Source organism: Pteronotus mesoamericanus, unplaced genomic scaffold, assembly GCF_021234165.1.
Source record: "Pteronotus mesoamericanus isolate MK-2021 breed Mesoamerican mustached bat unplaced genomic scaffold, CSHL_Meso_final contig_94, whole genome shotgun sequence".
NCBI lineage: Eukaryota > Metazoa > Chordata > Mammalia > Chiroptera > Mormoopidae > Pteronotus > Pteronotus mesoamericanus.
The window spans coordinates 33,888,578-33,898,393 of record NW_026555285.1 but is presented as its reverse complement, the minus strand read 5'-3'; the positions used below and the strand labels follow the sequence as shown (position 1 = coordinate 33,898,393).

Genomic DNA, 9,816 nt, shown 5'->3' with positions numbered 1-9,816 from the left:
GAGAAGGATGTTGGTTGCTCTGAGCTACGGTGGCGGCCATGGAAATAAAGAGAAGAACTACTCAAGTGGGGATTAGTTGAATGAGTCTGTTAGGGTGACTGAAGAGATGTAGAGAGGTAGGAATCAAAGATAAGACTCACAGGTTTGCTTCGTGATTCCCCTACTGTTGGCTCCACTTTCATAAACTCACCTAGGTGTTTCATGGTACATTCTGGCTCGCAATCTTCTTTGTCCCGGGGACTCTTGAGAGTATCCACACTATCAGACACCTAGATATTGTCGCATCGTAAAGAAGTAAATTAACATAAAACTAAAATACAACAAAGAAACTACATAAAATGCTAAGTAGGAGGCACAAGACTGAAAAATTCCAGGTGACTAATTCTGTAAATATATTCAACCTCATGTACCAACATGGACTTTCAGCTGGTAAGGCACAGACGGAGGTCTGAGCAAGAGGTTTTGTTCTCAGCATCCACGTTTGTGGCAGACTCTAGGGTTTTCAATCTGTGCCAGAGAGCGCCAACCCTGTGGAGATACCTCGGCCCCACATGCCCGCACCTCTTCCAGCCCACACGCTCCAGTCACAGCATCCCAGCGTTTACCATGTCATACAATGTGGTTTGAAAGAATAGGGGGGAGGCAGAGACAAATGTATTTAAAAAGTAAATAAATTAAAAAAAAAAAAAGAAAGAATAGTGTACTTGACAAAAATAACAAAAAAGAAAAAACACAGCAAAAAGTTGGAGAGTCACTACTCTTGACAGTTGCCTTTCTCAAGGTCAGAGTCACTGACCCTGGGCAAGTCCATGGATCCCTCCGTCTCGTTTCCTCACCCACAAAATAAGATCGCAATTTTCTCTGTGTCACAGAATTGTTAAGAAGATCAAATGAGGTTGTTTCTGTTACAGTGAATTTTAAAAGCCAACTTCATTGAGGTAATTTATGTCTAATAAATGGAATCTATTTCAACTGTACGGTTTGATGAGTTTTGGCTGGGCATTCACCTGTGTAGCTATTGTCACGATCAGATTACAGAATTTTTTCATCACTCCAAACAATTCTTCATTACCCTTTGAGTCCCTTCTTCTGCTCCTCCTCCCTGCCACCCTCTGAAACCACCCATCTGCTTTCTATCACTAAGATTAGCTTGTATTTTTCAGTATTTTATGTAAATGAAATTACACAGTATGTACTATTGGCTTTTTTTCCCCCACATAGCATGACAATTCTAAGATTCACCCACTTGCTGTATAGAGATGTGTTTTTTAACTGCTGATAACTATTCCATTGTATGGATGTGCATTTTATCTATTCACCTGTTCATGGTTATTTAGATGATCCCTGTTTTTGGCTATTGTGAATGTAACTGCTCTTTGAGTACAAGTTTTTGCGTGGACTGAAAATGCTATTTGAATGGCAAAATGGCATTTAATATAAACTTTTATTATTCAGATGTTAAAATCATTCTGGGTTTTATGGGAAATTTCTGTCTCATGTAAGAGCAATTTCTGTTTATGGATTTCTTGGAAACAAAAATGGTGTTAATTCATATAGCATTTCTCTGAATGTGGTTAATAGTCGGTCTCATTTCAGAAGAATTTCCAACATTTCTTATTACAGACACATGAGAATAAAACTTTTCATGTGAAATAGGAAATTGTAGTGACACAAATTTTTAACAAATTATAGAGCTCTTTGTGAAAAGCAGGTTTTCATCCATGTATGTTCATACTACAGACTATGATACTCCCTTGACAAATGCACTGAAGTACCTTTGACTCTATGGGATCTGTGCCCATAAATTGAGAAAAGAATATATGCAGCAATTGTATTAATTACAATAGACTTATTGTTCAGATCAAAAAGCATCTCACTGGGGCCTTGCCTGGGGCGGGGGAGGGGGTCAGCATTGACTTAACTTGCTTTTTGACTCGCAAACTTAAAGGAATATCCATTTGTTTTCAACTGCAAGATTTGGAATCTTCCCAAGTTATGTTGCACTGGTTTGCTCCCTAAGGAAGTAGATACAAACTAAAATATATAGTTACTGATTTTCCAAGGATCAAATGAACCTAGTGTTCACCTCCTCTTCCAAGCGCTTCCAGATTGCCAAGCAGAAATATCATTCATTCTCTCTTGTTCTACAATGTTATGTGTGAGTCTCTAGTATATATTATTATTTTCTGTTCTAAACTTTTGGACTTCCATCTTTTCTTTGTTAGAAAAGCGGGGCTCGTTCCACGCAGTTCTGACAGCTCTTCACCGCTGCAGGGCGGCAGTTCTCAAAGGGGTTGTTCTTGAGAAGCTCCCCAAAGCACTGGCAATTACGTGAATTATATCTATTAATATATTGGAAATTAAAACAGAAACAGTGTTTATTAATTCATTAAAATAAATCTATTACATATGCAGATCAATAACATTTCTGGGAAAATAATAATATTTTCTAAAGCAAAAATGCAGTACAAAAATGCAGTGTTATTGTTTTACATTGTTGAGAAAACTCTTTTATGTCTACCTAATAGACAATGCATCAAAACTGCTTCTGCATTTAATTTGCTGCAATATCACATCCTATGTAGTTTCAGGGAAACATCTCTCAACAATAATGAGGGAAGGAGCATAAAAACACCAAAAAAGTCTTAGTATGGAAATAAATTTTGACCTTTCAGACCCCCTGAAATATAAAGATTTATATTTCAGCACTGGAACTGCGATTATTCATGTATATCAGTCAATACAGGGTGGGACAAAAGTAGCTCTACATTCTTGGTATGTGAAACACAGAATTTGTTCTTACATTATTATTTATTAATATCGTATTATTTTCCATACTAACAAGTGTAAAACTACTTTTGCTCAACCTTGTATTGGGAGATTCCCCCTAGGGTTTCCTGGAAAAACTTAGAAAATAATGTTCTTGTCATTGCTATAGTGTGATGAATGTTTTATTAGCAAATAAATTTGTTCCATATAAATATAGTTAATGGTAAGTAACATGTTTGAACTCTCCTTGTGTATCAAGCCTTCATAATCAATTATAACTAATATAGCTAACTTATTGGTGACTATGATTTTTAAATGGGCTTGCCATTATATATCTTACCTGTATCTATCTATATATCTACATAGAGAGAATCTCTCTAGGTATGTAGATTGAGATAAGTTATAGCTACAAATATATAAAACAAGGTGAGACAACCTCTCTGTGCAAACTCTTACCAAAGAACTTAAGACAGTATCTTGTAATACATTTTTTCATTGTCTTATTTCAATGATTATGATCTCTGAAGGCAGTTTGTTTTTTTAAAAAAATTGTATTTATTGATTCTAGAGAGAGAGAAGGCGAGAAGAGAGAGAGAAATATCAATTTTGTTGTTCTGTTTATGCATTCATTGGTTGATTCTTGTATGTGCTGTGACTGGGGATAGAACCCACAACCTTGGCACATCAGGATGACACTGTAACCGACTGAGTTGCCTGGCCAGGGCCTGCTATGTCTTTTGATTAATGTAATCTTACTGCTCAACACCATTCCTGGATCCCTGATAATTACAAAATTTGTTGCATAAGATAGACCAAGAATATCCCACGGACTTATTGGTAATGAATCTAACTATACATACAGCTCTAATACATTATTGGCAAAATTAGTTTCAAACTTAGAGGTGACAGCTCTTAAAAATTGAAGTGCACAGGCATCCAAGTACACATGGCTACCTGCCTTCCAGCGTGGCTGGTGCTGAAACTCCAGTGGGAAAGGGGCATAGCTAAGGTTGGCAAGGCACCTGTGCCCTTGGGAGCTCTTTTAAAGAGAAGAGCCCCAGAGCATCGTCAGAGGCCAGTTTCAGCAAGGCGTGTCAAATGCAGAAAGCCAGACAACATAGAGACTTGGTTTGGGCTGAAATGGGAGTCCAGCAGTAAGGGAAAGTTGGAAATGCCTAAGTTTGAAAGAAATAGGAAAAAAGGGGAGGCCAGAAGTATAGATTAGGGAATGTAAGGAAGGATGTGGCCTGGGTCGAATATGGTATATCTGACAAAGAATACAGAGAGAGTTTCGTTTAGGACAAATCTTCCCTGACGTTCGTCATTCATAGTGATAGACTTTTATGTATACTAGTAGATCATGTGTTCCTGCTCTTTAGGGACTCAGTTTCAAATGGCCAGTGTCTCATGGTAGAATTATTGATGATTTGTGAATCTTTAACTTAATGACATTTGATGCCATATTATTATAAAATATCCACTGTGGTTCCTAGAGACTCAATTGACTTTTTTGATTCTTAGTCTCTCTCCTCTCCCATTTCCCTCCTTTCTTTCTCTTGCCCTCTCTCTCTCTCTCTCTCTCTCTCTCAAACTGTCTTACTCTATCCTTTACTACTGGCTACAAGTTTCAAGTCAGCCCTTAGATCTGTATCACCCATGTAATCTAGCCTCATATATGGTGTTTCCTAAAGCAGTTCCCTAGAAGACTCCAGGCTTCTTCAAGCCAATTGTTAGCACAGTATAGTCCTGACTCTATCAAGTCCATCATAACTCAGTGTGTCTTTTCCTGGGTGTGCACTTTCAAAGTAGAGTCATGAGTGCACGGAATTTCCTGAACGACTCTCAAGGGCTTACAATGACTGAAGCCAAATGTTGAGTTGGGAAAGTTTCCCAGAACAATATGAGAATATGCATAGTACAAACTGTTGCGTAGCATAAAATGCTTATTTTTATTAATCACATATTACACTTTTTGCACCCCCGAATGAGACCTCAAACTTTAATCATAAACTAAACTCGCCATTTTTTCCTCAGATGTGTTCTTCTTTCTGAGTTTCCACCTTCCTGTTAGTTTCAGCACCAGATCCTAATCATACAGATTAGCCAGTCTGATTCAGTCCACCCTCTCCCTCATTTCCTCAGACACAATGAGCTGCTACATCTGCTTCTCTCACATTTGCTCTCTTCCTCCCAAGTGAAGTCTCTCATACTCTCTCATGTGAATTATTGCAATGCTATAAATCCATGTTCACCTTCGGTTCCACTGAGCAGTAAATACTTGCACTGCAACCAGAGTAATCTTCCAAAAACACATTTCAGATAATGCTGCTCTCTTATTTTCAACATGTTCATAGCACTGCATTGTTTAAAGAAATAAATTCCAGCTCTTCCACAGGAGGCCTATATGCCACTTCAGCCATGTCTCTAGTGATTCTGAGTAGTTCCAGCACATTTTGAGAGGATTCAACACCAATATCGATGAGCGACAGAAAATAGCCTTTGCCATCACTGCAATTAAGAGTGTGGGGTGAAAATAGACTCATATGGTGTTGAGGAAAGCAGATATCGACCTCACCAAGATGGCAGGAGAACTCACAGAGGATGAGGTGGAACACACAATTACTATTATGCAGAACCCACACCAGTGTAAGATTCCAGACTGGTTCCTGAGCACACAGTATGTGAAGGATGGAAAATATAGCCAGGTCCTGGCCAAAGGTCTGCATTAGCTTCATGAAGACCTAGAGCAGATAAAGAAAACTGGGGTCCACAGAGGGCTGTACCACTTCGGGGGTCTTTGTGTTCAAAGCCAGCAGACCAAGACCACAAGCCGCTGGGGTCACACTGTGGGTGGGTCCAAGAAGAAATAGATCTGTAGGCCTTCTCTGTTAATAAATAAAATAGTTTATACACCTGTGGAAAAAATATTCCAACTCCATAGGCTGGTCTTATTTCAATGTACCATTCAACTCTTTCTCTTGGTGCTGTCCTGTGTGATAGAAGCCCATCAAACCATCTCTAAGTAATTCTCTCTGAGCACATTTGACATTTTTTACAGTTGGGTACTGTTTCTGCTCATCTTTCTGCACTGTTCCTCCCTTTGAATCTTAATTCCTGCTGGAGATTTGGTGCTCAGCAAGTATTGGCTGTATGACTGGATAAAGGAGTGAAGATATCTATCATTTCCTTTTTAATTATATATTTGTATAAGATGGAGAACCATAACCTGGGTGTCAACACAAATAGGATGCTTTGGATTGCTGAATAATTTTGTCCAAAAGTAGATGACTGAAGAATCCCTGTGAACCTGAAAGAAAAAGATATGTTTTGGGTAAACTTCTTTTTGAACCTCCCCCTGCTCTGCCCAATCTCCATTTTCTCCTTTCAAATTAACACAGTTTCAGCTAGACACATGGATGCCCAGCTAACCATTAATTTCCGGCTTCCCTTGCAGCTAGAAATGGCCAAATGACTAAGTTCTGGCCAATAAGCTAGGAAAAGAATTAATAGGTGCCATTAGTAGGTTTATGCTGAAAGTAACTGGAATATCTGAGATAACTAGGTATGTGATTCTCTAAACTCTTTCCCCTTTCCAGATTCTTGGGAAATGGTGTGACTAGAATAAAAATTTAGGTCTACAAGTGGGGGATTTTCAAATATGACAGAGATATCTACTAGCCTCAGAATATCCACTAACTCTAGATTGTTAAACTACTGTGCTTTATATTATACCACCTTAGCCTGTACCCTAACAAATATACTCTTATTTTTTTCCTTACAAAATAACCAATTTTGTTCAGGAGGATCAGGTGCTCAATTAAAATTCATTATATCCTCTGATCTTCTTAGGTGGTCATAAGATCCATTTTTGGCCATGAGATACGACTGAAATTTTTCTGAAAGGAGCTTCTAGAAAATGTTATTTCCCTGGTAAAAAGGAATGGACTAGACAGGCATATGTTATCTTTTTTCTCTTTCTCTTTCATAATTTTTTTTATTCTTGAGAACTATGTACAATGCTCTTGTTGTTACAAATTTCCTACTGAAGGTTCATGAACCTCATCTCACAATGGAGAAATTACTATTACATTTTGTATTTCTTACCTAAGACATTCTAAGTTATCAATCTGTGAATGGGTACACATTTAACTAAAATACTAACTCATAAGTTTGAATTAGGCAAGGTTTTTCTTCTTAGAACAATCCTGGACTGCCTATCTTGATATTTCTAATTATTCATGGAAAATGAAAAGCAAACAAAAAAAACTTCTAGTTGCATTTCTCTTACTTGCAGATGAATCTATTCATAAGTAGTTCAATGGAAAAAAAGATTTGGGAAATTGTATTAACCATTTGCTCAAAATGAGGCAGCTATATAATGTAGTTACTGAAGAAAATAAATGTAAATTTAGACTACACAAATAGAAGTGTATTCTCTGAACCAAAGGAGATTCTATTTTAATAATTTAGTAATTCTACTTTTTTTACATCATGGCACAGTCCTTATTAAAAAGATAAGGTTATGTTAACAGTTTTCTAATTAATTTCTATTTCCTTATTCAATAAATAGTCCAGGATTATTTGAGTAAATATGAGTAAAACAAATAATAAAGTGTTTAATAAGAACTTTTCAAGGCAAAACTGTTCCGTTATATCAATGAAAAGGTGAAAATGTAAATTATTCAGATGTAAATCATCCTATGAGAAATATAGCAAACATTATGCTGATGATACAGCAATCATTACTTTCCCTTTGCCTCCCATGAGTAACTTCTAATGGAACTAAGTTCCAAACCCAGGACCGGGCAGAGGTAAGGCCTGCTTGAATGTAGTTGGTAGGGTAATAATATGGGTGTAATAATTTATAATTTTAATGTTAAAATTTCACCTAAAATGTCACACAGTGTGCTTGGGTGTAATATTTTTATGCTACAGGATCACATGCTTATGATTTTGTAATAAAAGATTTTGTAATAAAAAAGGGGCGTTATTTGTGCTGGACCGTGTATATCCTGAATTGGTCCATTTCTTTCCATCTTCATGTCCGCTCCCTAAACTGAGTGAGCATGATTGCTCACCGAGGCACCTACACAACCTCTTCGCTGTCTCCCTGCTTCTGTACTTGAGCCCTGTGTTCTGTTATACCCACAGTACCAGAGCCGTCATTTATAAATGTAAGTCTTATATCTCTATTAGTTGGGTTATGCAATCTGTTACAAAACAAATAATTTCAATGGTTTAAGACAACAGAAGTTTATTTCTTGCTCATATAGCATGCAGTGCCTGTGCTCCTGGTTGATTAGAAGCTTTCCTCCAGGTTATCTTCATTTTGTAGCTCTGACATGCGTAGCGTAGCAGAGTCTTCTATGCCCAGCAAGAGGGGGAAGAGAAAGGGCGGAGAAGGCACACTTTTTTTTTTGACTCCCTTGGCCTGGAAGTGACACAGTGCATTTCTGTTCACATTCTACAGGTGACAACCGATCACTGGGGCCCACCCAGATGTTATTGAATGTGGCACTCAGATCTTCTGTGGACAAGCATATGGTTTAGGTTATAACTAGATCCTAATCTAATCATGGCCTATAAAACTTTACATGATTTCAATTCTACTTCTGTCTCCAACATCATTTTATGTTACATTTCCTTGAGCACAATAACCTCAAACTTCGTTGACTTTCTTTTTATACCTTAAAGACATGCTATTTCCTACCTCAAGACCTTTGCACTTGGTAATTCCTATGCATGTAGCACACCTCCCACCAATGTTTGTAAGGATTTCCTTCAGATCTCAGCTCACATGTCACTTTTTTATGGAGACCTTTCTGAATAATTTTATCCTAAGTAACCACTTGTTTAAATACCTTCAGTGATATTATCTTGTTAAATTATTACCTTTACAACGTTTATCACAATATTAATTTATCTTGTTTATTTACCTCTTTATTCTCCCTTCTCTATGAACTATGAGTGTGCAGACTTTTTACTTCTTGTACTCTGCTATACTTCTACTGCTAATAAATTCTGTTGAATGAATACACAAGTTAATATATTAGTTACAGAGTATTTTAATTTTTTAACTCTTTGAAATGAAATAATTATTATGAATCTACATAATTAGGAATTGTTTTATGATTGACCGATCAAATCCTTTAATATGTAGTCTATAATATAATTAAAATATATTTGGAGTTCCTATATTAAAAAACATGTTCTTCTAAATACTGTAGGGTGCCGCTTTGACACATCTCCTTAACCGCTGTGAGTGGGATTGGGGACTGTAGTCCCGCAGAAGCAGGACTTAGGGAGAGGACCGGGAAGACTTGGCCGGAACTCTGGTAATGAGGTTGATAGGCAGGACCTGATAGTAACTCTGAGGGCCTCCAGGCGAAATCAGGCCTAGAAGTAAATTACACTCCTTGAGGCATGCTTTATTTCTCCCTCAAGCTCTGTTAATCTTATACCAGATAACCCGCTAAAGGCTAGGAAAGAAATTTACAAAATTCCTGGACCCTGACCAAAATCCCACCTTGTGCCATGATGTTTGCTCAACTCGGACCCAAGCAGTTTGGTGTGTTCCTGCCATTGTCTTCTTTAAACAACACCTATTCTCTGTAAGTTTAAGTTACTGATGTAATTAGATTACCTTTCCATTCCTGTTACCTATCCCCTGCTTGTAACCCTCTCAATAAAAGCCACTGAGCACAGGGGCTCACGGCATTCTCCTTGAGAGAGAATCGCCTTCCCCTTTCCTTGACAAGCAAATGGTGTCTGGAACAACTAATTCTTTCACCCGTGGCAAACCGGGGGACTTCGCGGGCTGGAGTCCCCCATAAAATACCATATGGGGCAGAGATATAAGTAAATACATCAGCAAGGATTTAGTCTACATAATGGAGTTTAATAGAATTACAGTCAGTACGATATAAGAAATGTAAATGTTTAAGTAAGTTACCATAAGCCCATTAAAACTAAATGTTAACGGAGAGTAAAATGAAGAAAGGCCGTGCATGATTAAGGAAATGTGTCAAGGCTCCATGGATGTATTTG

At 37.6% G+C, this 9,816-nt stretch overlaps 1 pseudogene; it reads left to right on the top strand.

The window, feature by feature from the left end:
• The first annotated feature begins 414 nt into the window (after nt 1–414).
• Nucleotides 415–5,639, top strand: LOC129081173 (40S ribosomal protein S18-like; annotated as a pseudogene).
• Nucleotides 5,640–9,816: the final 4,177 nt, after the last annotated feature.